General features: G+C 46.9%; 1 protein-coding gene across 8 annotated transcripts in view; it reads left to right on the forward strand.

Moving 5' to 3' along the window:
* SLC4A11 (solute carrier family 4 member 11) overlaps positions 1-26212 on the forward strand; it is a 265118-nt gene that overhangs the window by 95017 nt on the left and 143889 nt on the right. Inside the window, exon 1 of one of the 8 annotated variants that reach the window (XM_053256949.1) lies at positions 6920-6999. The exons of the other annotated variants lie outside the window; for them this stretch is intronic. The gene's annotated coding sequence lies outside the window, so the exon portion shown is untranslated. Of the gene's footprint in view, positions 1-6919; positions 7000-26212 lie in introns of those variants that run through there. 8 annotated transcript variants of the gene reach the window in all.

Consider the following 26212-nt stretch of genomic DNA (forward strand, 5'->3'; position numbering starts at 1 on the left):
TATTTTCCTTTGATCTCTCATAGAGTCTATTCTAATCTCCTCATCTTTTCCTGCGTCCCCAAAAAGGTGACAGCTTGCTGTTACCTCCTGGATATCATCTTTTAATTATTCGGCCAGTCCAGAGAGATCTTAATCTCATCTTCTGTTAGCTGCTATCTTGAGGAGGGGACATTGCCCAAAGCAAATCTGCATCTCTGAGTTGCAAATGGGCCCCTTCTCTTGTCCCAGATTTGCTAGCCTGGTCCCAAAAGGTGTTACAAGTCAGGAGTTAGTGAGAGAACTAGTTCTATTTGTGTGAGACAGCAATTACATTATTTCTTGTGTACCTCTATCTAGTGTGTAATTATAACAAGAGAATATTCAAAGTAACATAAAAAGGGGGTACCTGTGTGAGGCAAGTTAATCAACACATTTGACTGAGGCAGAAGCATCCTGTCAGTGAGATAAGGGGATTACTGGACAGCAGGTTAATTCCAGCAGTATGAGACTGGTAATTAAGCCTGACCCATTGTGTCTCTTGTGAGTTCCACAAACACTGATAACCAGTGCTAGATTACCCCTGCCTCTTACAATTCATTTACCAGGCATTACCCAGGCAGAACTGGGTGTCAATTCACCCTGAGTCCAGGCATTAATTCCTGTCTTAATAAAATTGAACTAGACACAGGCCTGAATTCCATATAGTTCTGGGTTGGTAGCTCTGGGTTGAACGTTGGGGTCCCCAACAGTAGCAGCAGGAGGGAGGGCGTGCCCTCTGCTCTTGGCCGTGAGCTTCTTAGAGGCATCTGGTGGGCCACTGTGTGAAACAGGATGCTGGACTAGATGGGCATTCTTGGGCCTGATCCAGCAGGGCTTTGCTTCTGCCAGGGAATAAAGGCTTTGTTAGCATTTGGGGCAGAGACCAACAGAAAGTGCTGAACTCCCAGGGACCACTCCAGGGTTGCATCATGGAACGGAGGGCCGGTTTGCGTCTCAGCCTGCCCCTCAATTCTCATTGAGCCTGTAATGTGAGAGCTCTGCTTTCCAGAGCTGTAGGAACGTCAGGGAGCCTTCTAACGTGTCTGTGTCCTGGAAGTCTATGGCTTTTTTAAATGCACCTGTTTAGAGAAGCGGGCAAGAGCACCCTTGCAAAGAGTGCTAAAAACTCTGGCAAACAGCTTGGATCCCCCCAGCCCAGCCTGGCTTGCCTCCCTGACCACTTCCAGAGCCCAGACCCTGCCCCAGCCTGCGGGCTGGGTCCAGCAGCCTGCAGCCATCTGTCTGCCAAAGCTACTGAGCAAGTATTTCTTGCCCATTAAAGAAACTTCTTTAGCTTTTATCTATGCAAAAGCCAAGAGATGGCAATCTCTCTCCCCTTGGTAGGACACAATAGCATTCCTGTTTTAGAATGTGTATGTAGGGGCGGGGCGGCCCATCAGATCACTCTGTGTCTCAGAAAGCTGGAGCCTTCCCAAGGGTCCTCAGGCCTGGCGCTGGGGCGCTCGCTCTGCCCCAGAGCTTTGCTGCACCTGCTGCTGGCAGGTCTCCCCTCATTCCAGCACGTATGGCGGCGTGGCAAAGGGACGTGGATGGGCCTCCTGGGCTCTGGAAGACCTCCATGTCTCCTCCTTGCTGTGCTCTACGTGCTGGAATGAGGGGAGGCAGTGGGGTGGCGCCGGGGGTCAGAGCTAGAACAGGGCGGTCCTGAACGACTCAGTGGCAGTGCATCTACAGAAGGTGGCTGCTGTCTAGGAAAGTCCTGACTGGGACCAGCCAAGGTTTATTTTTACATCTTATATCCCGCGCTTCCTCCGAGGAGCCTGTCCACACTTACTTTTATCCTCACAACAACCCTGTGAGGTAGGTTAGGCTGAGAGATGCATGAGTTTCATGGTTGAATGGGGATTCGAACCCGGGTCTTTCCAGTCCTAGTCCAACACTCTAACCGCTAATCTATGCTGGCTCACACACACGGTTGTTAATGTCAGTTCTCTTCCCCTATTGGCCCTGGTCTGCATAACTTCTCCAGTACTCCAGCTGGAGACTGGTAGGAAACGACAGAATTTTGGGCTCTCTTGTTAATGCCCAGCTTTTCCCGCCACCTGGATTTTTATTTATTCATTGCTTTTCTTTTTTGCTGGTTCCTTAAGAAGAGCCCTGCTGGGTCAGGCCCAAGAAGGCCCATTTAGTCCAGCATCCTGTTTCACACAGTGGCCCACCAGATGCCACTGGAAGCCTACAGGCAGGAGTTGAGGGCATGCCCTCTCTCTTACTGCTGTTACTCCCCTGGTTCTAGTGTTATGAGAGAGAGAAAAATTTCTATCAACTTTCTCCACCCCATGCATGACCTCTATCATGTCTCCCCACAGTCGTCTTTTTTATAAACTAAAAAGCCCCAGGTGTTGTGGCCTTGCCTCCTAAGGAAGGTGCTCCAGGCCCCTGATCATCTTGGTTGCCCTTTTCTGCACCTTTTCCAGTTCTACAATGTCCTTTTTCAGATGTGGTGACCAGAATTGTACACAGTATTCCAGGTGTGGCCGCACCATAGTTTTGTATAAGGCCATTATAATATTAGCTGTTTTATTTTCAACCCCCTTCCTATTGATCCCTAGCATGGAATTGGCCTTTTTCACAGCTGCTGCACATTGAGTCGACACTTTCAATGCGACCTTAAGATCTCTCTCCTGGTCAGTCACTGACAGCTCAGATCCCAACAGTGGACACTGTAGAAATGGAAAAGGTGCAGAAGAGGCATCCAAGATGACCAGGGGCCTAGAACACCTTCCTTATGAGGCTTGGTTGCCTACAACACCTTGGGGCTAATTAGCTTAGAAAAAAAGACAACTGTGGGGAGACATGATAGAGGTCTATCAAATCATGCATGGTATGGAGAAAGTGGATAGAGAGAAATTCTTCTCTCTCACACATAACACTAGAACCAAGGGTCATCCCATGGAATTGATTGCATGACACATAATCAACTTGTGGAATTCTCTGCCACAAGATGTGGTGATAACCAACAACCTGGAGGGCTTTAAGAGGGGTTTGGATAACTTATCTTAAAGGATGCCTCTGAGTACCAGTTGCAGGGGAGTAACAGCAGGAGGGAGTGCGTGCCTGTAGGCTTCCAGAGGCATCTGGTGGGCCACTGTGGGAAACAGGATGCTGGACTAGATGGGCCTTCTTGGGCCTGATCCAGCAGGGCTGTTCTTATGTTCTTATCGCAGCCGAAGATCCTTTTGAAGGAAACACAAAGGGAGGAGGTGGGAGGATGCCTCCTTATTAAAGAGATCCTTCTTCTTCAGCGGTTGGCCTTAAAAACAGTCTTGTTGATTTCTCTTTGCGTTTCAGCCAATACAATGCTCTAAGGCAGGTGAAGGCAATCCTGGCTCTCCAGCTGTTGCTGAACTATAACTCCCATCATCTCCAGGCACAGTGTCTTATTGCTGGGGATGATGGGAGTTGTAGTTCAGCAACAGCTGGAGAGACAGAGTGACCTGACCCTGCTCTCAGACCTGAGGTTAAGTTTTACCCTATGGTTTCGCAAGGAACTGAAGGCACTGTACTGGAGTAGTGAGCTGCAAGTTGTATGAAACTTGCAGGGTGGGTGGGGAAATGGGGTAGTTAACTTCTGCCTCTTACACAAAAATAAGTGTGTTTAAGCACTAGGGGCTAGGCACCAAATGGCGCAGCGGGGAAGCAACTTGCCTAGGGAGCAAGAGGCTGTAATTTGAATCCCCACTGGTATGTTCCAGACTATGGGAAACACCTCTATTGGGCAACAGCGATATAGGAAAATGCTGAAAGGAATTCTCTCATACTGCGCGGGAGGAGGCAATGGTCAACCACCCCTGTATTCTACCAAGACGACCACAGGGCTCTGTGGTCGCCAGGAGTCAACACCGATTCGATGGCACAACTTTACCTTTACACTAGGGGCTCCTAACCTTGAGTCTACAGGGGGTATTGGACTACAACTCCCATCATTATCTATTATCTGCATTTTCTATCCCACTCTTCCTCCAAGGAGCCCAGAGCGGTGTACTGCATACTTGAGTTTCTCCTCACAACAACCCTGTGAAGTAGGTTAGGCTGAGAGAGAAGCGACTGGCCCAGAGTCACCCAGCTGGTTTCATGGCTGAATGGGGGATTTGAACTCGGGTCTCCCCGGTCCTAGTCCAGCACTCTAACCACTACACCAGGCTGGCTCTCATCACTCCTTTTGGCCAGCGTGGCTGGGGATGGTGGGAGTTGTAGTCCAGCAACAGCTGGTGACCTAAGGTTGGGAGCTCCTGTTATGCACAGCTTTCCCTTTGTAACTGGCGTAGTTGGCAGGATACTGCTGAAACCTTGGTTTATTGGAAACGTAAGGAGAGAGAACAATCCAAAATTCAGTCCTGGAAGGAAAATGACGTTGATGACAAGTGGCTGGCAGGAGCCTGCCATCCAGTCACTGATCAGAGCATCACCTGGTTGGATTCCATGATGCTGCTCAAAGGCTCTCTCCACGGACGTTCAGCAGGAGGAGTTTGTGGACCTTGAGGACTGCTGCTCTAATAGCATGGCTTGATTGGCCTCTCCTGGCAGATTTTTTTCTTTTCCCCCCCTTACAAGGTAAAAGCCTACTTTGCACTTGTTACTTGTGGGTCGTGCCTCCACCCCCATGTGACAAGAGTCACAACTTATCCAATCCCGTGAGAAATGATGATCACTTTCCAGGATATGATGAATCTCCACGCTCACCACATGGAAGCAGATTCCACAGCAAACCTTTGTCACATGCAGATGATTGTTAAAACAGCACTTTGCAGTCTTTTTGAAATGCATTGTTAATGTCAGGCTGGTCAAACATCAATATCTGGTTCGTTTGTCATTGGCAGAATTGGGCTTCGGCCATTGTGTCTGGGGATAGTGAGAACTGTGGGCACAGAGGGGAAGCAACATGCCTAGGGAGCAAGAGGTTGCCCGGTTCGAATCCCCACTGGTCTGTTTCCCAGACTATGGGAAACACCTATATGGGGCAACAGTGATCTAGGAAGATGCTGAAAGGTATCATCTCATACTGCACGGGAGATGGCAATGGGAAACCCCTCCTGTATTCTACCAAAGACAAGCACAGGGTTCTGTGGTCGCCAGGAGTCGACACCAACTCAACGGCACAACTTTACTTTAGTTTAGTCCAACATTTGGGGACCCCAGGGTCTAGTCCAGTGTCCTGTTTCCACCGTTATCAGCCATCTGCTTCCATGAAGTCCACCACCCTCTTGCAGTTGTCCCCCCTCATCTGGAATTCAGAGGTAGAGTGCCTCTAAACTTGGAGGTTCCTCAAGTGAAGGACCAAAACTCAAATTGCATTGAAGCTAAATGTTATCCACCTTGATGAACAAAATCTCAGTTTGCCATGACATGATGGCGTTTCTGATTTATACTCTTAATGCCAATAAGTGCAAAAATGTAAGTCCCCCCCCCCAAATGGCAGTTTGCAGCTGGGGATGGGGTGAGAGTGGTAATCCAACAGCAGGAGGGTCTTAGGTTGGCTACCCATGATCTGGTCTGAAAAAGGAGGGGGCAGGGATATAAGAACCCAGCAAATGGAGAAATGTAAATAAACCAGTCAGGAAAAATAGATAATCTGGTAATCTTTCAGCTCTTATTCAACCTTGATCATGCAAAAGCAAGCTTTAAAAACCTCCTTATTACTAACATATCACCCTTTTAAAGATGTGCACCCACAAGTGTATCGTAGCTAAGATTGGCGTATGAATTCAGTATGCAGTTTTAATTTAACGCTGAAGAATCAGATAGTCTAGTAAGGAGCGATAAAGAGAAATAAGCTAGATGGGCTTATGAAATAAGATAGTCTGGCATTTGGGGTTCAGTGTTGTTGTTTTTTTAATGTTCTGCTTTGGGTGACTGGAGGCAGGGAGATTTTTATTAAGGCGGTCGCCAGTTCTATCAGAGCACTGTTCTTGAGGCTTCGTTCCAGAATCAGCTGTCGGTTCCTGAGCTGAATTCTTGCACATAATTCCCTGAGCATGTTCAGAGTTCTTTTTCACTTATTTGCAACCAGATCTGCAATTGGAGGGAAGAGCTGGCGGAACCTGTGTTGAGAGACTTCAGGCAGGCTTGAGGAGCTTTTCAGTTCATTTCCTCTCCTTTTAAGCCCTCGCAGACCCCTCTGAAAGACGCTTCTGTTTGTGCATTAGCGGAGGTGATGGCTTGTTAAGGAGGCTTTCCTGCTCTATCTTGCTGCTGATTGTGAGATTCAAATTGATAGTACAAATGGGAGAGTAAGCAGAATGCAAGTTCCTTGGTTCTTCAGCAGCAGCCTTGCCTCTCTCCCTCTCTTTATCCTCTTCCCTGCACTCTTCTCAGATAGGTGAGCTCTCTCGGGTCCACCTCTCACTTCAGCTTTTAAGGAGGAACCCCGGCTTTTTCCGATCAGGACATCCAGTGGAGCGCAGGCTCCAGTGTGCAGGGTCACTTTAATTGTGCTGGGCTTTTCCCTCCCTATATACCAGCAGAGGCGAGAAATGTTGAGACACAGCAAAGCTCAAAGCTGGCATATGGAGGGGGAGAGGCAGAGATGCCGGGCTCCTGGGCTGAGTAATCGGCAGTGCCAGACTGGCTTGGAATTATGTAGCTGGGCACCTTTTGCTGCCCTTGGTTTTTCGCCCTTGGGGTTGTTTTTTGGCGGACCTCTGGACTCTGCGATCTCTTCCTCTCGGAAACTGGAATGGGAAGTGGTGCTTCTGCATTCTGATGGGTCATGCTCTCTCCCCACCCATTTGCTCCTCACCAATTGGAAGTGAGGGGGGAAAAGATGCACCGGCTTGATTGATATTAATATTGAAGCCACCGGGAGGACCACGAGCAACTGCCTGCCTTGGCCACCTGAGTGCAAACTGGCACCAGAGGGACAAGTGTTGCTTGCTGGAAACCTGTAGGGAGAGGAGACCCAAGACCCAGCCAACCCTCCAGTCTGGTTTCACAGCATCTCCCCTGAAAGTTGCAGCCTAGGTAAGTTGTAGCCTATACTGATGCATTTTTTAAAAATAAAATCTCATCTTCCATTTAGGCACTGCTGTTGAGGCACGATGGATTTAAACGGGAAATGCTGGGAACTCGTAAGCTGGTAGCATTTTAAATATTTAATCGTAGGAAGTAAGGTGATACTTTTTGTCTCCTGCTTGGCCTTTTTGCTTGATGCTGCTGTATCTGACTAGTCTCTGGGCTGATGCCTGCATTTGTGTGTAGGATTTTGGGGGTGCAGAATTAAAAGCAAATAATTAGGTCATTGGAGAGCAGAGACTGAATCCGGTGTCCTCGGTGTGGGTGCTGGCAAGGGAGAGAGCCCAGGAGCAGTGAGGGGATTGTATTGGTGCTAATACATCTTAATAGCCTGCCACATAGATTTTGGCACACTGTTGATGTTGCCCGGGTGATGTGTAAAATAAAGTGAAGCCGTAAGCATCTATTTCAGTATTTAACTGATTGACAGCTACATGTCAAGTGCAGGGCGGCAATCTTGCCCGTGTGGCTGTACAGCTGTGTGATGGTCTAATTAATCTGCCATTCAGAACGCATGAGAAAATCATCGTTAACCATGCCGCTGCTTTTTCTGCATCTGGAACGGTACAGGCTGGAGTGCAGCAGGCGATGAAACAAGTGCCTTCCCCGGGCTTCTCCTCCCATTTGTGTGTCTCGCCAGTATAACGTGAATTTCTTCTTGACGTCTACAGTGTGGCAGTCTGTGGTTCATGTAGATGTGTGTGTTGTGTGCTCACGTTATCTCACCTGACTGGTTGGTTTCCACCATCACTGCCAGTCCCTGTTTTGCTGCCACTGGTGGGGAAGTTCCAGAGGTAGCGAGATTCTCCTTTCTGCTCCCATATGATTCTCCTTTCTGCTCCCATTCTTGTCCGTGCCAGAGCTACTTGGAATAATATATATTCCTCCCCCACATATGAAGCACAGTGAAAAACATTCTGCTGGTCTGGTCAGGTGGGGTCTGCTGATTTTTCTAAGCTACATTGCTGGGCGCTCAGCCTTCCCAAATTCTCATTATAAAACTTGTTTTGTGCAGCTTTGGAGTTTCGATTGCGTTGAACTTGGGTTGAGTGAGTAATTGGCAACAAGTTTGGATCAGGTGCCCTGTTTTTCCTTTGTCCTTCCTCTCTCCTCTTTTAGGCTTAGGGGTGTGTGTTCCACTAAAGAAATTCCTGGGACAAGAATTTCTTATCTCCTATCTTGAATGCAGACAGCTTTGTAAAACAGTTTGGGTTTTTTGTAATTCTGTATTTATCTGAATCCACAACTAGGTTTTTCCCAAGTTCTTCATGTTAGAAATCAGGGGGTTGTCTTAAATTCAAAGTCCTCTTCCTTTTCAGTAAATAATGGTATATCCTGTATTTAACCTCTCTCTCTTTTTTTTAATGGGCTTGTCTTAAATTCAGAGTCTTCTTGTATTCAGGTAAAAACAGTATGTTGTTTTCTTTGAATATTAAAGTGAAGATTGACAGGGTCTCCTTAAAATCTCCAGTCCCTTCAAATTTACTTTTTATATTTATTACACACACACACACACACACACACACACACACACACACACACACACACAGAGTGTTCCGTCTAACAGGGATTCCCAGACATTTTTCACTACAACTCCCAGCATTCCCAGCTGCAATGGCCTTTGGCTGGGGATTATGGGAGTTGTAGTCAATAACATCTGGGAATCTCTGTTATAGGGAACATTCTCATTCTCTCTCTCTCTCTCTCTCTCTCACACACACACACACACACACACACACACACACACACACACACACACGGGCACCTCTAACCCTCCTGATTTCAATGTAAAAGTTCTTACTTGGATTTGGCTGAAAACGACTTTAAGCAGAGATTTTGAGAGAACCTCTTACTGTGATGTGGCCATTGCTGTGCCATTTGGAGCTCTTGGAATTAGCATGATGTTTTCAGGCTGTTGTGGCGATATTTTAAGGTTAAAGCTGATTTGATTAGAATGGATTGTTGAGCAGTCAACCTGAGGCAGTTCGCCACTGCTGTTGAACTACAACTCCCATCATCCCCTGACACAGTTTATTAAATTGGACACTCCTGTGGTATAACATGGACAACATTGATAATTGCACTGCACCTGGTTGACTTGAAGGTCTGGATGACGCCACTGGTGCCGTTTTCACAAACTGCATGTAAAATATAAAGAAACGGTTATTCTTCCTATGACTTCTTCCTCATCCCACTTTTTCCGTGGAACTCGGAAAAAGTCTCACTGGGTTGTGCCCAAAGTATAATATACCAGGTACCTACAAGTCTACTTGCCCGCTCGCCAATGGTGAGTGCCCCCAACCCTCTGGCCTTCAGAACACCGAGCACCACACCACACCTCCCCAGAAGTCTCTCTTCCTTTTTTCTTTTTTGCTATTATTGAGAAGGCAAGAAGCTGCAGGAATCCTTTCTGAGCAGTAAGTGAGGACTCCCCCTTCTTTCCTACCATCTCCATTTCCCAGTGCAGATGAAAAAAGACCCTCTTCTCTCTCAGGGCCTGCCTGTGTACCAGAAAAGGATCTGAGGGAAGAGAGGGGATGGGTGGCAACCACCGATAATGGCTGGCTAGTGAGCTAAGCCTAAATTTGTGTATTCCTGAATATGCATAACACTTATACCCCTTAGCTAAGCAGGGTCTGCCCTGGTTGCATATGAATGGGAGAGTTGATGTGTGAGCATTGGAAGATACACCCCTCAGGGGATGGAAGATGCTCTTGGAAGAGCAGAGGTTGCAAGTTCCCTCCCTGGCAGCATCTCCAAGATAGGGCTGAGAGAGATTCCTGGCTGCAACCTTGGAGAAGCCGCTGCCAGTCTGGGTAGACAATACTGAGCTAGATGGACCAAGGGTCTTACTCATTATATGGCAGCTTCCTAGGTCCTAGGTCCTATGTTCTATACCCTGATCTTGAACATCAAAGAACTTGGGGTGTGGTGGGGGACTAGACTTCAATTCAGGTAAATACAGTATCTCCAAGCTGCTATAAATCCTTCAAGGGCAGGCAGTCTTTGACACTTCAGGTGTGGTTGTTGAACTACAACTCCCATCATTCCATGATGGGAGTTGTAGTTCATCAGCAGCTGGCGTGCCAAAGGTTGCCTACCCCTGTGGTTCTCCTTGTGCACCACCATCTTTTGAGCTGATATTCCTGTTTCACAGATTGTCCACTGAAGCTAAGAGAAGGTGCCATGAATAAGGCTCATCCCCTGAGATCATTCTGACTTCAGCCCAGATCTCCCAAGTTCAGCCTTCTAGTCAGTGGAGGGCCGAGGCTTAACCGACCTGGCAGTCATGACTTCTATGTCTGCAGAATGTACTTGGCATAGAAGACCACATCAAAAAAGCTTTACCTCTTACCTGGGAATCATGGGGGCTAGAGGGAGAGAGGGGTGTGTGTGTGTGTGTGTGTGTGTGTGTGTGTGTGTGTGTGTGTGTGTCTATCAGCAAACCTCAAGCATGGAGAACTCTCAGGAGACTCTGTATGAATTATGCCATTTCTAGAGTTTTTATTTAGGCAGTTGTCTTGAAGATGAGAATATCAAATCTAGGCTCTTTCTAGCCTAGCATTCTGTCTCCAGCGGTGGCCAGTCCAAATGCCTTCCTCAGTTGTTTGCTTCCAGCAGTCAGGGAGTCCATTTGGTTTGTCATGGCTAATATCCATTAACGGACCTATTTTTCCATTATTCTTGCCAATCCTTTTTTTTAAAAAAAGCAACCAACACAGTTGTTTCCCCATCATCTTTTGCCGCATGCCAATTCTCCAAACGTTGCCTTTCTGTCAGCGAAACCCTGAAGGGTCACTGCTCCTGGACAGCTCTTCCTTTCCTGATTGAGTTAATAATGCCTGCTCGCCTGCCACTGTTGTGTGTTCCTTGCAGTTTTCCTCAAAACAATGCAGGATTGCAGAAAGTGCAGGAAGTGTGTGTGTGTGTGTGTGTGTGTGTGCGTGCGCGCGCGCCTCTAGCTCCTCTCTCTGCAGTGGGGGCTATCCACTTCTGAACAACACCTGTAAGAGAAATCTAGCCCAGAGAATGTAAGTGGGTGGAGGGTGGGTGGGAGAATGCTATTCGACAACAGCCCAGCCGGCATCCTGGTGGGGTTTGCCGGGCCTGATCGCTGCTGGGTAGAGGAGAGCGGAGAGGTTTCCTTCTTCGACTCTCCTCCAGGAGGCAGCCTAGGCTGTTGATCCCTTTGGTGGGCTCCGCGGAGGCACAGGCTTCAATAGACCCAACATCAGGGTATTCCTTGCTTTGGTTTCCTGTTTGTTTGTTATGATGGCGGTTGTCAATGGCATCGAGCTGAGCAGCTCCTTTTGGTGAGCTCCAGCAGGATGGGTTGGTATGACTGTGAGGAAATCAAAAGCAGGAAAAAATCAGCTCTGCCTCCAGGCGCCAGTGATCTCCCCACTGGTGTGTGGGTGGGTGTTTGCCTGCAGACGCTCAGCCATGGGATTGCTGCTTGGCATGGCCTTTTTCTCTCCCCTCTTCCCTGCCCGCCCCCCATCTCTGCCAGAGAGGATAGGATTCATTTTACAGTCTGCATCATTGGCAGTTTCCAAAGCACCTTTAGTTCTTTGCTGTATTCCACTGCACAACTCCTTGGTGTGGGATGTCCTTCACCCTATTTTACAGAAGGCGAACTGAGGCTGAAGTGGTGTGTTGCACTGCAGCTTCAAGTTATCTCAGCAGGTCCAGGGGGCGGAGGGAGTGGGGCTTGAATTTGGGTCCAACACTGTGTGGATTGAATGCTGTGAGGGATAGTGGTCATCGGGTATGTCAAGAAAGTGGGGAGTGGGAGAAGGAAAACCCCCTCCCCCAAGCTGATCCTGGAAGGACAGTCACCTCTTCAGATGCTGAGCTTCCTGTCTCATCCCTGGAAGTACAAAAATGCAGACAGTGCCTCCAGTCTTGTGTGGAGTGCCTTTCCTTCGTTCCGGATACACTTCAGCGGTGACGCTTGGTGGAGTTGTGGGTGGGTTTACCTCTGCCCCATTGCACTCATGTGCTCAGCTGATCGTCAAATTGGAGTTGGGTTGGAGAACTGCGTCCTTTCAGTGGTGAAGAGGGAGGAACGGCTCATCGTAATGAGCTCGGGTTCGGGGAAGGCGACAAAGGAGGCACAGCTGTCTCTGCTTCCCGGAGCTCTGTTTGCTCCTCCCTCTCCTGCTCCGCGTGCTCGTGGTGGAGCTGGGGGGAGGCGGTTGTGTTTAGTTCTTGCATCTTTTGTGTGGTACCAGTTTAAGAATCAGAATCTTGTTCGGCATCAACCACGTTCATGACCATGATGCTCAGATCATGCCATCTTGCTAAAATATCCAACTCAGCTGTGGTCTCATGACTCAGGTTGTTTGCTCAGTTAATCTCTGAGGCCTTGAGCTCCCCTCCCTGCCGCCCCCGCCCCAATGTTATTTATTTATTATTTATTTATTTCATTTCTACTGCCCCATCCGAAGGCTCTGGGCAGTGCACAACAAGTAAAAAAAACAAAGGCAAACACACATTTAAAACAAGCTACTTAAAACAATGTAAAAAAATTTTTAAAACAGTCCAGAATCATTTGAAACCAATTAAAAATACTTAAAAAAACAATTAGAAAACCTTGGAGGGCCAGGCCAAACAAACAAGTCTTTAGGGCTTTCTGTCTGCAGAGGTGTCATCATCTGCTGTTCCACAACAGCCTTCAGCTTCATCCTGTTGTTAACCTGGCTGCAATAAGGATGGAGATTTTCTGCAAAGGGCTCCATCCAAATCCTTTGGACAGCAAAGGAATAGTGATTTGGGTGCAATGAAGCCTCTATCCGGGGACAGGGGTCCTTCTTCATTATCTATGGTGATGCGTGCAAATGTTTCCGGAAAAGTGTTTTCTGCTACGAGTTACATTATGCTAAAATGCATATGTGGTCAAAGATTTAGAGGTGGTCTCTCTTACTCTAGGGCAGAACTTGACAAATGCCAGGGAGGCATAGCACTTAGAAATTTAGCCATGATGCATAGACCAGGATATTTAGAGAGTGTAAAAATCTTGAGTTGCCCCAGATAGCCCTGTTTCTGTTCCAAGTCTGTTATTTAGGAACATAGGAAGCTGCCATATACTGAGTCAGACTATTGGTCCACCTAGCTCAGTATTGTCTACACAGACTGGCAGCGGCTTCTCCAAGGTTGCAGGCAGGAGTCTCTCTCAGCCCTATCTTGGAGATGCTGCCAGGGAGAGGACTTGGAACCTTCTGCTCTTCCCAGAGTGGCTCCATCCCCGGAGGGGAATACCTTACAGTGCAGGCAGGAATTTCTCTCAGCCTTATCTTGGAGATGCCAAGGAGGGAACTTGGAATCTCGATGCTCTTCCCAGAGCGGCTCACACTTCTAGCCTCCCATTCATATGCAACCAGGGTGGACCCTGCTTAGCTAAGGGGACAAGTCATGCTTGCTACCACAAGACGGGCTCTCCTCTCCTCCTCTTTGCAAAGGGGATTAAGCGAAGCCCACAGTGTCCGTCGTAAAGTCCATTAACTGCTTCAAGTGTCTGCCTCCTAGATTCAAAGAAAATGTGTCAAGGCCTCCTCTAGGGCAAAAGTTCCCAAACTTGAGTTCCCAGATGTTGTTGGACTACAACTTCCATCATCCCAACAGCCATTGTGGCTGGGGATGCTGGGAGTTGTAGTCCAATATTATTTGGAATAGCCCTAGAATATATAGCTTGGATGGATGGATGGATGGATGGATGAATAAATAAATAAATAAATAAATATCTACATGGACATCGGAAGCGGCCATATACCAAGTCAGTTCATTGGTCCATCTAGCTCAGTATTTTCTACCCTGACTGGCAGCAGCTCTCCAAGGTTTCATGCAAGGATATCTCCCAAGCCTACCTGGAGATGCTGCCAGGGAGTGAACCTGGGACCTTCTACATGCAAGCCAGCCAATGCTCTACCACTGAGTTATGGCCCCAGCTGCTAAAGGGAGCAGTCACCTTAAGTGGCAGAGCAGGGAAATGCTTGACTAATAAGCAGAAGGCTGCTGGTTCGAATCCCCACTGGTACTATATCAGGCAGCTGCGATATCGGAGATACTGAAAGGCATCATCTCATACTGTGCGGGAGGAGGCAGTGGTAAACCCCTCCTGTATTCTGCCAAAGAAAACCACAGGGCTCTGTGGGCACCAGGAGTCAAAATTGACTCGACGGCACACTTTCCCTTTACCTCTGAAGGGAAGAGAGCCCGCATGGTGGTGTGCTTGGTCTAGAACCAAGAAGACTCGAGTTTGAGTCTTCTTTCAGCCGTGAAACCCACTGGGTGTATCCCGGACAGTCACTTCTCTCTCGGCCTAACCTACCTGACAGGGTGGTTGTGAGGATAAACATAACCATGTATACCAGTCTGGGCTCCTTGGAGGAAGAGTGGGATATAAATGTAAAGAAGTAATGACGAGTGCTACCTCCCGTTTCTCTTTTATTTTGGAATATGTTGGACATCACTTGGAGTCCTTCCTTTCAACATGAAATGCCCACTTCTTTCTTGCCATCGTTCAGGAGGGGGAGGCAATTTATAATCTCTGTTATTTTGCAATCCACCACAAGTTTTCAAAGTGCTGATGCTCAGGTTTGAAATCTCTGAATGGCTTGGAACTCGGGTCTCTGAAAGGAGCACCTTCTTAAGGAGAACCTGCCTTAATCCTGCAATTCTCATCAGAAGCTGCCTTCCAAATCCGCCTATTGCTGAACTTATGTGGATGGATAGGGTAGTCTTGGTTCTGGCATCCCACTTAGGACAACAAAGGATCTCTTCCTTTGGGAGGCCCATCTGGTGCTGAGCTGCTATCCTCCTGGGGCCCTGGAAAGACTCTCTTGCCCAGGACTTCTAGCATGCCCATCTAAGCTGGCTTTAGCCAATGATTTTTAGAGATTCTGCTTTTGCTGTTTCTGCTGTGTATAGTACACTATATAATACACTGTGTATAGTGTATAGCTCCTTGTTCTGATTAAAAATAAATAAATTGCATTTGAGATTATGTTGACGGCTTTGCAAGCTGCCCTGTTAAATGTGTATGTGCCCTTCATATTTAACAAACAAACGTGCTCTGAAATGACCTTAACATTCTAGCGCACACCCACCCTTGCTTCCTGGTAGATCTTCCTTTTGTACTTTTTTGCTAGGCAACTGGAGGTATCCTCTTCCCTTCCCATTAGTCTTCAATTCTTGTTCAGATAGCTTTCGCAGGAGTCACTAGATATTTGCACTTTGCGATAGTGCGCTTCCATCCATCTTCCATTCTCTCTTACCAGTCGTTTATTATGCTGTGATTTGGAGCTTCTCTGCTAAGTCTCAGACCAAACAGCCACTGAAAATCTGGTTCTGCTCTTGAGCCTGACTGTCCAGTTCCTGTGGGTTTCATTTGCAGATGCACAACAGCTGTTGTAATCAACATCCGGCTGGGAGCAAGCAACAAAAGGGAAGCATAAAGCAAATGAAGTGATACCTTTCTAATGGGCCCAGCTGGTAGCTTTTGAGCTACCTATCCTTTATTGGGGATATGTGTGTTAAGAAGAAAATATCTATGTAATGTAAATGGTGGTTGCTTGGTAGAGTCTGTTGCTCTTTAGAACAAAAGTGCAGGAAGATTGAGCAGCCATGTTTGTTACGTTCCAAAGAATTAAACTTTATTCTGCCCCCCCGCCGCCCGAAGTAAAATAGCCATTGAAAGGGCCGCTTTCACTTAAGATGTTTGTATTTGCTCCCTGCTAGCTGGTATTGGCTTTCAGTCATTGGAGATGCTCAGAATAGGAGTGGTGAAAGTGAATTATGGAAAACTCTAGTATCTGAAAGGTGATGTGACACCTGATGAAAGCTTCGCATTAGCTGCTTCTATAAACTTGGGAGACTTGCCTTTTCTGTGTTAGTAGGAGCCTGGACTTGGTTCTGGTGGCCCGTCCACCTTTTTAAGAGTGTTAAGGGCTTTTGAAAGTCAGGTGGCACAAATCACAGATTTAAGATTTAGTCCAGCTGCACAACAGGGTTCCTGATTTTTCTATGGCCAAGACATTTGGTTGTGAGGTAGATATTTGCTCTTGACCTCAGAGTACTGATGAAGTGCTTCTTAAGAAAGTTGCAACACAGCCCCACCTCGCTGTTGAAGACAGAGTTTTCTTTAAAGTGGTGCATTCCATGCATCAGTCAGTTTTTGAGGTAAGTCAGTATTTGAGCATATACATAGGTGAGGTTGGGTATTTGATTTGAGGGGCACTAATTTATCTGTCTTCAGTATCAAAAGTCAAAGTTCTGTCTTCAGTATCCATTAAAGGTTGGTTCAGGACTTCAGCATTTTCCCGTGTGCTTGGTATGCTATCTACCTTTCTTCTTGCCTGGGCCCATAATTTCCTTCAATCTTCAGTGCCACAAATGTGTGATGAACTATGTTGCTTGATTGCTTGACTCCACAATCCTCAGATGCTGAACTCGGATGGTGGGAATGAAGCTTTCAACGTGAGGGTTTCTAAGCCATCATAACTGGATCCTGAATAGAAGAAGTTGTTATCTGAAGAGAAGTTGTTACAAGCGTCAGTAAACAGATGTAGCCAGGTTTCAACAGATTTATTGTCAGTGGATGAGAGCTGGATTATTTTTCTTTTAGAGAGGTCCACAGGGTACATTAGGCCCAGGATGGCATCATATTTTGTGACTGCTGAAAGAGAACCATTCATTCTGCAGAGCCATCTTTTGATGTCTTTCAAGTGCAGTTTAGAGGCCAATGCAGCAATTAACCCTTAGTCCAAAATATTTTTTCCCCTTATATGCCAGGTTGAATTGATTGTGTGCTCCTGAATTTCTCTTTCAGGCTTCATTGTTGTTTCAATGTGTGCAAGCCTGGAATTGAACTCAAGAATACATAGCACCCTTTTGCTTCAACTTTGAGGCCTGATAGTTTGCAATACTAATAAAAGGGCTTGTAGTCTGCAAGCATGCGTTGTGGTACCACAAAGTCGAGACTTGCTATGTGTAAAAAGTACCCAAGAAAACTGCCAAAGTTTATTCGAACCCTGATGCTACCCGCTGTCTGAACTCTCATGTTAATCCTATCCCAAAGGGATAGTTCTCCTGCATTTTCCAGGAACCTAATGAAATTTTCCAGGATTTTTCATTTTTCTGGTAGTCTGGGCGAGGTCTCCAGAGGAGAGCTGATCTTGTGGTAGCAAGCATGACTAGTCCCCTTAGCTAAGGAGGGTCTCCCCTGGTTGCATTTGAATGGGAGATATGATGTGTGTACTGCAAGGTATTCCCCTCAGGGGATGGAGCCTCTCTGGGAAGAGCAGAAGGTTCCAAGTTCCCTCCCTGGCAGCATCTGCAAGATAGGGCTGAGAGGGATTCCCACCTGCAACCTTGGAGAAGTCGCTGCCAGTCTGTGTAGACAATACTGAGCTAGATGGACCAAGGGTCTGACTCGGTATATGGCAGCTTCCCATGTCCCTAATCTTCCTGAAAAAACACCATGTTCTTTCATGGTTTGATCTGGGAATTTCATGTCAGTCATTGAGCAAGTGAGGTCAAGCAACTTATATTATAGATAAATAATAAATACGAATATGACAAATGTAACAAAATATGTATTGGTGTTGATGATTTCTCAGAAATCACTAGGGATAACCAGATTGTCTACCAGAATTGTTACCTTTCGGACGTGATAAGAAAACCTTTCTCCTAGTTACTCAAGCACGGTGAGAAATGAATTTGTGGGGAAGGTTTAAGTGAGGGTTTCCTTAATTTACTTCAGCCACTTCTTACCAATTCTTGGTCGAAGGAGTCATATTCTTTCCAGGCCAGTCTTAATCAGTGTAGGAGTCAGTGTAGGAGTCAGTACCACCTTTTTATAGCACCCTGCTTATAGTCATGGGAAGCTGAGTGGCTCCTGGAGTATAATCATGGGATTGTGGCGTATAGTCATGGGAGAACATGACTCCTATGGATCTTTTTATTTTTGGCCACTCTGATGAGAGTATCCTGTTTTCAGAGCGTCCAGATATTGCGACTGTCTGGTTGCTGGCCATTTCGAGCGTCAGCTTCAGCGGTCTTCATGTTCGTATCCAAGAGCATGGATTCTCAGCCTTGGGCCCCCAGATGATGTTGGAGTACAGTTCTCATCATCCGTAGCCACAATGGCCGTGCCTGCAGATGATGGAAATTGTAGAGCATCAACATCTGGGGACCCACAGTTGGGACCCCCCCGTCCTCGAGAAGAGTCTTAGGGCCATAAAGGGCAACCTTGTTCCCAAAACGGCTCTCCCCCCCCCCCAGTTCCCTTCAAGTAAAACCTGCTTGCTGTGTGGTCTTGCTTTTTGTTGTTAGTTAAAAGCTCTCTTTTCATTTGTGCTCTCCACACTGCAGTGGCTTCAACAGGACCTAATGGTGCTGAGAACATTCCTGGAAGCCACCTGCTGCGGATCTCCACCTTCTTTTTCAGTTTGGAATCAGGCAGGAAATGACCTTGGGTCATTTCCTGTCTCATTCTAGACTTTTTTTTTTTTTTTTAAATGGCAACCACTGGGACTCTATTCCTGCTTAAAATGCTGTGAAATCCACTTCTTTCCAGAGAGTACAGGGAAAAGAAAGAGAAGCCCTGCTGTCACCCAAACATCAATTTTTGTTTGCAAGTGGTGACTATGAGGGTTTAGGTAGGGGCAAGGCTGCTAAAGAGATTCCAGTTGTTTTACTTTGCAAATTCTTCCAAGTAGATTTCAGGATGAGGACAGAGTGACATTCTTTGATGGAATCTGGTCTTACACTGGTCTATAACCCAAGGTTAAACAATATGACGAGTGTATCACCCATGGGATCCATCAATCTGAAGTGTCTCAAGGAGACTTGTAATGGATCTGGCCTATAATGAGATACCGATATGGAACACAGAATTCTCAGCTTCATTGAAGGGTGTGGATTGATCGCATCCTTCAGGAGAGTGTCTTCTCAGGTAATGGAAGCAAGTTTGGGATCTGCCTTTGGAAAGTGTCTGCATTTGCTTAAGGCCTCTGCCCTTAAGCATATCTTGTTTATATATTTTGTTTCCTACTCCAGTTATTTGGCTTTACTTATTTGTTCTTTGCTCTTGTGATGGAGGCTCGGGCGGAGGGTGGTGAGGATCTCAGCTGTGGTGGCTTCAGTGACTGATCTTGCTTCAAAATCCTTTCTTGATTCACTTCTCCAGGATGAGTCTCTTGAGGTCAAGCAAATCTCTTTCCTCCTTCATGGCTTTGCATTGCTAATATCAAAGTAGGCCTGAGAAGTGGATGGACCCAGAGCTGAGTAGTTGAGCACTTGAATGCAGAAGGTCCCAGGTTCAGTCCCTGGTGACATCTTCAGGAAGTGAGGAGAGCTGGTCTGGTGGTAGCAAGCATGACTTGTCCCCGTAGCTAAGCAGGGTCCGCCCTGGTTGCATATGAATGGGAGACTAGAAGTGTGTAAGCACTGTAAGATATTCCCTTCTGGGAAGAGCAGAAGGTTTCAAGTTCCCTCCCTGGCATCTCCAAGATAGGACTGAGAGAGATCCCTGCCTGCAACCTTGGAGAAGCTGCTGCCAGTGCGTGTAGATACTGAGCTAGATAAACCAATGGCAGCTTCCTGTGTTCCTAAGGGCTGAGTAAGTCTTCTGTCGGAAATCTTGGAGAGCCACTGCCAGTCAGTGTAGACAAGACTGAGCTAGGTGGACCAAGGGTCTGGCTCAGACCCTTGTCTGAGCTTCCTATGGCAGCTTCCTGTGTTGCTGTGAGAACTGGCTCTGCAGATGGGTTTTCTAGCACAAATGTGTGATTTTGGTCTTTCAGCTGCTGCTGTGGCAGAGTCCTGGTGGCAGCGGTATACCAACAAAATAACCTTCTCTTTTCAGAGCTCTATTTGACTGTAACATCACACAGTCCATTTATTAATGCCCCTTCATTCAATACCACGTTTCATTTAAGCCAGCAGCTTTTGAGTGTTTGGCTTCTGTTAGGGTGGTTTGCATGTATTTCAAATGACAAGATGCACATGCCCATTAATGCTGATAGGTCGCGCCCCCCCCCCCACACACATGTACTGTGTGGCATGTGTTTAACAGGTTCAGTACCTACTGGTGGTAGGGGCAACTCCTCCTTTATGCTTAAATATAAAGTGTGTCATCAAGTCGATTTCGGCTCCTGGTGTCCACAGAACCTTGTGGTTTTCTTTGGTAGAATACAGGAGGGGTTTCCCATTGCCTCCTCCTGCGCAGTATGAGATGATGCCTTTCAGCATCTTCCTATATCACTGCTGCCCGATATAGGTGTTTCCCATAGTCTGAGAAACATACCAGTGGGGATTCAAAGCGGCAACCTTCTGCTTGTTCATCAAGCATTTCCCCACTGCTTCATTAGGTGGCATTGGATGGAATATGGGAGTTAGTTCCCTGACTTGTAATGCTGGTGGTCAACATCTTTCCAGCGTGGTGTAGTGGTTAGAGTGCTGAACTAGGACCGGGGAGACCTGAGTTCAAATCCCCATTCAGCCATGAAACTAGCTGGGTGACTCTGGGCCAGTCACTTCTCTCTCAGCCTAACCTACTTCACAGGGTTGTTGTGAGGAGAAACTCAAGTATGTAGTACACCGCTCTGGGCTCCTTGGAGGAAGAGCGGGATAGAAAATGTAATAATACTACTACTAATAATATTTTTTGCCACTGCTGCCAGTGATGCACACTTGAAACTTCCTAACCCTTGCAGAAGAAATACCAGGGAGTCTGGTTTTCTAGGCTAACCTCCTGGAGATCACAGTTGCAATGGAATTCTGCAAGGCCCTGTTTCTGACGGCATTATCAGCGGGGAGAGTTGAGACACCATCCAATATCACAGCCATGGTGGCAACTGCAGAGTTGGCTTAAGTAGCCATCAGTGGCTCTGGACCTGTGCTTGTCGCTGTAACCAGAGTATTCTCCAAAATGAAGCTTTGGGCAACTATGGACATGAGTCTTCCATAGGACTGGTAGCTCTGAGGTTATTGTCGCGCTGAACAGTTCCATTTTGATGGAATCTTCTATGGATGGGCAAATTTCTAAGTAATAATCTTTGTGTATGGATGCCTACCAACATTCTAGACTACAGACCTTGACCAATATTCATTTTTATTCTTCTCTCTCTCTCTCCCCCCACTCAAAGCTTAGGAGCCAAATTGCTCTGTGGGGTGGGGCAGATTCATGCCATTGGGGGGAAGGGGGTTGAACTCCCCTCATTGATGGCCTGCTCCTGTTTCTGTTGATCTGTTGGCTGGTTCAGGCACAGCACTTAAATTCCTTCCAGGCGAGCTGGTTCCTGGGCACTGCTGAGCCCTGACTTCAGATGTTGGGAAGCGTTAACTCTAGTCTTAGGAAACTAATGCCACAATCCATTTTTATGCCACAATACAGTCTGTGGGGCCACTAGACGCTTTGTTGTGTTGTGGTGGTGTTAAAACAACTTCCCGATGCGTGCCCCCCTGCAGGATCCACAGCCCCCTTGATCACATCAACCCTCAGGCAAGCCGTCGTCACTAGAGAACCTCACTTTTCTGTGATCCCTGTCCACTTAAACTCTTCATTCTACCCCATTCCATTGGCATTTATGCAGGCAGGGCTCCTTCCACTGTGCCTCATTGAGTGGGATTTCTGAAGCATTTCTTCCAAAGCCACTTCATTTCCGTTGTCTCTTCAACTAGTTTGCCTGCAGGGGCTTCGACTGCTGGTAGCACTGACATCTCGGCTTCCTCTTTGCATGTTCTCTTCTCCTTGTGAGAGGCCTGATTCTTAGTCTTGCAAGGCAGCTGGGCTTCTCCTGGTTTCTGCGTGTGGCACGTGGGGGTCCCGTTGCAGCGGGAAACCTTCTGACCCGTGTGTCAAATGTGGGCAGACATCTCCCCTCCCTCCTTTTCTCTTTGGCCTCATTAGGAGCATAGGAAGCTTAGGAACCGAATCAGACCGTTGCTGAGTATTGTCTACCCTGACTGGCAGCAGCTCTCCAAGGTTTCAGGTAGGAGTGTCTCCCAGCCCTACCTGGAGATGCTGCCATGGAGTGAACCTGGGAACATCTGCATGCAAGCATGCAGGTGCTCTTCCACTGAGCTATGGCCCTATACCCAAAGAGGAATATCTTACAGCAGACAGTGCTCACATGCAGTCACCCATCCAAATGTAGACCAGGGCAGACCCTGCTTAGCTAAAGCAATAATTCAAGTTCACTACGGTAAGACCAGTACTTCTCCCCATTGACCTTTCCTCTTGAGTGACCCAGGACAGCTGGTCTTGCGGTGGTGAGCATGAATGGATCTCTTTGCTAAGCAGGGTCCACCCTGGTTTGCATTTGAATGGGAGACTACATGTGTGAGCACGGTAAGACATTCCTCTTACGGGATGGGGCCTATCTGGGAAGAGTATCTGCATGCTTGCATGCAGAAGGCTCCAGGTTCCCTCCCTGACATCTCTAGATAGGGCAGGAAGAAACTCCTGCCTGTAAGCTTAGAGAAGCTGCTGCCAGTCTGGGTAGACAATACTGAGCTAGATGGACCAATGGTCTGACTCGGTATAAGGCAGCATCCTATGTTAATGCTGGCTGCAGATGTTTTTTGGTTCAGTGTTAGCATCATCCTTGACCCATGTGAACCAGAGAGGGGTGCATTTCAAAGGGCATCTCTTACCCCTGAAAGAAGAATACAAGATTGTCTGCTATGCCTGGAACCATGGGCTGCAGAAGAATCTCTCTTGATCCTATCCAGTGCATTCAAATTGCACATATCTGATCCATGCAGATTAATTGTATAGATGTGTAGCTGAAACACATGAGCGAGATCTGGTGTGGTGTAGTGGACAGTGTGGTACACTGCCCTCAACAACTCCTTGGAGGATGGAAAGTCTAGAAATGAAATGAATTATTTTAAAAAAAGAAAATCTCTTGAGGGAGAAAGCCACTGTTGCTCTTGTAGGCTAGAGATAAGAATCCCTTTCTCTGCTGCTTTTACTCTGTTTAAATACAGAGGGGCCCTTTTCTTCTGTCTTCGTTCTGAGGCTGCTGTCTTCTCATTCAGACTGGTTGCCAAAGACCACTTTGGCTTGGGCTTCTGTGCCGTTTGCAATTGGTCAGGGCTGGAAAGTGAGGGCAACTCCCAGAGAAAGGGAGTGGAGACTGCTCCTTTCATTGTACAGACCTGTGAAGCTGCTTTCTCCTGAGTCAAAGCACTGGGCACAGTATTGTTAGCACTGACCGGCAGCAGTTCCCCAGGGTTTCAGGTGGCGCTCTCACCCAGCCTGGAGATACTGTCTGGGATTGAACTTGGGACCTTTTGTGTGCAGAGTGACTCCATAACTACAAGAGCAACAAAAAATGAGTGTGGGCGACTTTGGGCTTTGAGTGGAGATCCAGCCTAGATGGAAATCTACCAGCGGTTGTGACCCAGAATTACATTCTGAAGCATGGAGCTTTGCACGCTCTTGTGTGCGCGCCCAGAAGCCCCGTCAACGTTTTGCTGCTTTAGTCAGAGGGAGGAAGCAGTGAGGTGGCAGGGAGTTATCGCTGCCTGTCAGGAAACAGGCTCATCTGGCTGTGTGTGAGGGCTGCTTTTTTAGGTTTTGTGGGCGTCTCTTTATCCACAAAATAAATGGAGAGGTCTCATGGAGCGGTTGCTGTACTGCAGAAGGAGCTCAGACCTACTCCACAAGCTTGTACAGGTGGCCCTCATTATCTGCAGACTTGCAGATCGCGGTTTTGTGTATCGGCAGTAGGTCTTAGAGACCCAGTTTCTTTATCAGTGGGTAGAAAAATAGGCGAAATTCACCTATCTGCAGTTTTGAGTGGCTCGAAATGACCTGTAGAAATGACTTCCATCATTTCCGGCTGCCATTTTACAGTGTAGAGCCAATTGGTGAATATTCAACTGCAGGAGACCTGAAGAACAAGGTACAGTGCTCTTCTGCTCATTTCTGCCTCCCTTGCTTTTTGGGGGAGGCGGGGCCCTTTTCCTTTTGGTTAGGAACCTAACCCCTAGATTCCCATAGGGGTAAGGTTTCATTAATTGCTGTTTCCGTATTTGCACCTCTAGGTAAGAATGGAACCCCCGCAAATTAGGAGGGTCACCTGTATAGCGTAGCTTATTTCTCATAGGAGCACCTTCTCTCTTTCTCTTTCTCTGCCAGTTCTTTCAAGCCAGAAGCAGCAAAAGTGGGTTAAAGCTTGAAGTGTAGCAGACCTCAAAGGTGTGTTGGCACTGAAGATGTTTGCTGTGTCGGAGAATCTTCTGATTAATTTTTCAAGAAGCACCAGGACAGAAGGATGATCATTCACATGAGTGTTACTACAGACAAAGGGACACCCTGACGCCAAGAAACTCAGTGTTTCGCTGCCTTTGACTTCAGTGACAAAGGCAATGAACAGTCTGTGTCTAGTTGCCCTTTAGTATACTAACTGGTGGTAGGAACTTGAGGAGAGGAAATTGTACCTGAAACTGTATTGACTGAGTCCATCAATCATTCAGCCTTATTATTACAGTCTCTGTCCAGCCATAAATATATTAAGTACATTAAGATGAGCACTATACCGTAAGAGCAATAAAATAAAATGGGTTTCTGGCAAATAGCAGCCTCTGTATATAGTAAGCTCTGAGTTAGGTATTAACATGCTAAATTATACAAGTTATAATTTGCTTCAGTTAAAATTAACTGAATAATAATTTATGCAAACCAAGGGCTGAAATTCCCTGCTGCTTTATGACAGAACCATTGCACCTCAAAATTGTGTTGTGTGAACACATGTTTTGTTCAAACCTGCAGTAATGTTTCTTGTGTGATGGAAATTGGGAGCAGAGCTCAGGAGACTGTGCACCCAGCAACTGATAGCTTAGGTGAGTCAAGAGAACTCTTCATACAATATATGCTTAATAATTATTAGCCTGCCACTTTTCAAAGGGAAGACCAATTATGAGATCACCATGTTGGTTGACTCCCAGTAATTGTTGAGTGCACAGTCAAATGTAAACCAAATTCATAGCTTTGGGAGGGGGCTCTAGAGCAGGGATTCTCAACGTTGGGTCCCCAGATGTTGTTGGACTTCAGTTCCCATAATCCCCAGCCCCAGTGGCCTTTGGTTGGGGTTTATGGGAGCTGAAGTCCAAGAACATCTTGAGGCCCAACGTTGAGAATCCCTGCTCTAGAGAACCAGGGATATGTTTTGCCAATCCACCATCTTGTTTCAAGATGGTGGCCATTCAAGTTATAGGTAACACCCCTTTGTAACCCGTGTGCTGACAGTTGGATATAAACTAAATTCACAGCATCTGGTTGGAGGTCCAAAGTAAGAGTCACCCAGGCCCTCTTCGGGCTACAGATGTTACTCAGCCCCGTGATGTTCATGATTACAGCTGTGAAAGCGGGGAGAAAGTCCCACCCATGAGCTGTTACTCACTCCCTCCTGCCGAGCGCTCACGATAACAAAGGAGGAAGTACTGTAACTGTGATGGCCAACATTGTCGTGAGTAGCAGCCACCTCAGGTGATCCAAGTGGTTGCTCATGGAAGGACTGGCCATCACAGTTAGGGTGCTTCCCTCCTTGCACAAACAGCTCTGTAACAGTGAGCTCACGGCAGAAGGGGTGAGTGACAGCTTCTGGGTGGGACTTCCTGCTTTTGCAGCATGAACGCTATGGGGGTGAGCAATGTCTGAAGAGGACTCCTGTTAAAAGGAGCAAAAAGTAGGCTTAGAACGATTTCCTTAGGTTTTCAACAAAAACATTCTTAAACCTGATAATTCACCTGAGAATTCATGAAGGATGATACAGCATGGGTGGATTTCATGTTGGCACTGTATTAGCGATTTGTTCAGTTGACACAGCACAGTCTTTGCACAGTGTCAGACATCTTCCTGAAGCTTGGACCCTACTACGCTCAAAGACATTACCCTAGGTGAAAAGGTCAGACTCCGGGCTAATAATAAGCACCAGACAAAGGGGCATAATGCCAGAGCAGTGGTGGATTTTAATGCTAATGTATAGGATTGGCAGTGCTCCAATGATTTTTTTTTTTTGACATATGGGAAATCCCATTATGAAATGAACTTGCTGTGGATATTTCCAGTACGTGGCAGTGTGATTCAGAAGCTGCTGATCTGAATCCTCAAAATGTTTCTCAACCTGATGGTCATAGTTTGGGCCAG

The sequence above is a fragment of the Hemicordylus capensis genome, chromosome 5 (genome assembly GCF_027244095.1).
Source record: "Hemicordylus capensis ecotype Gifberg chromosome 5, rHemCap1.1.pri, whole genome shotgun sequence".
Classification (NCBI taxonomy): domain Eukaryota; kingdom Metazoa; phylum Chordata; class Lepidosauria; order Squamata; family Cordylidae; genus Hemicordylus; species Hemicordylus capensis.